The 974-nt window shown below is 49.5% G+C and overlaps 1 protein-coding gene across 1 annotated transcript in view; it reads left to right on the top strand.

The window, feature by feature from the left end:
• Positions 1 to 974, top strand: part of MGRN1 (mahogunin ring finger 1, E3 ubiquitin protein ligase) — a 35,284-nt gene that overhangs the window by 8,154 nt on the left and 26,156 nt on the right. The window lies entirely within an intron of this gene.

Below are 974 nucleotides of genomic sequence, written 5' to 3'. Positions count from 1 at the left end.
TTTTTTTATTTTTTTATTCTGGGCCAGCTTTAGCTCTGAGGCCTCGCTGCTGAAAACATAGATACAATGTTGAGGTCTGAGAATGGAAGCACAATGTTGTGGTCCGAGCCCGGCTGAATGGAAGCCCTTTTCTGGGGTTTTGTTTAGCTTCTTATTTGCAACATAGTATATAGTTGCTTAGAGTTGCAACTGAGAGGCTGGCAAGTGAGGCGGGGAACGTTGGAGTCTTCAGCAAGCAAGCCTCCCTGCTCGCTTCAGTGCCTGGCTGCCGGCCGCCATCTTGGCTGACAGTTAATTTGCATATACTCACTGATTAGCCAATGAAAAGGGTAGCGGTCGTACGCCAATTACCATGTTTCTCTTTTATTAGTGTAGATTGATTTCAGAGAGGAAGGGACAGGGAGAGAGAGATAGAAACATCAACGATGAGAGAGAATCATTGGTTGACTGCTTCCTGCAAACCCCACACTGGGGATCAAGCCTACAACCTGGGCATGTACCCTAACCAGGAATTGAACCATGACCTCCTGGTTCATAGGTCAATGCTCAACTGTGGAGCCACGCTGGCCAGGCTGCTTTTTAATTAAAAAATATTTTTCAGACTTTTTTTAAAGAGTGGGTTTAGGTTCACAGCAAAAGTAAGAGATAAGTTATGGAGATTCCCCTACCTGCCTCCACACATGTATACTTTTTATTTTTTTATTAAATCACTAGAGGCTTGGTGCACGAATTCGTGCATAGGTGGGGTCCAGCCGGCCCACCCCGATCTGGGCCAATCAGGGGCTGGGCCGGCTGAGGAGAGGGGCAGTGGGCGATTGGTGGGCCGGCCCCACCCCCTGGTTGAACTCCCGGTCGAGGGGACAATTTGCATATTAGCCTTTTATTATATAGGACTAGAGGCCCGGTGCACAAAAATTTGTGCACTCGGGGGGCGGGGGAGGGGGGTCCCCCAGCCCGGCCTGTGCCCTCTCGCA

Source organism: Myotis brandtii, unplaced genomic scaffold (assembly GCF_000412655.1).
Source record: "Myotis brandtii unplaced genomic scaffold, ASM41265v1 scaffold397, whole genome shotgun sequence".
NCBI classification, from domain to species: domain Eukaryota; kingdom Metazoa; phylum Chordata; class Mammalia; order Chiroptera; family Vespertilionidae; genus Myotis; species Myotis brandtii.
Note: the sequence above shows the minus strand (reverse complement) of the source record. Positions and strands in the feature narration are given on the sequence as shown.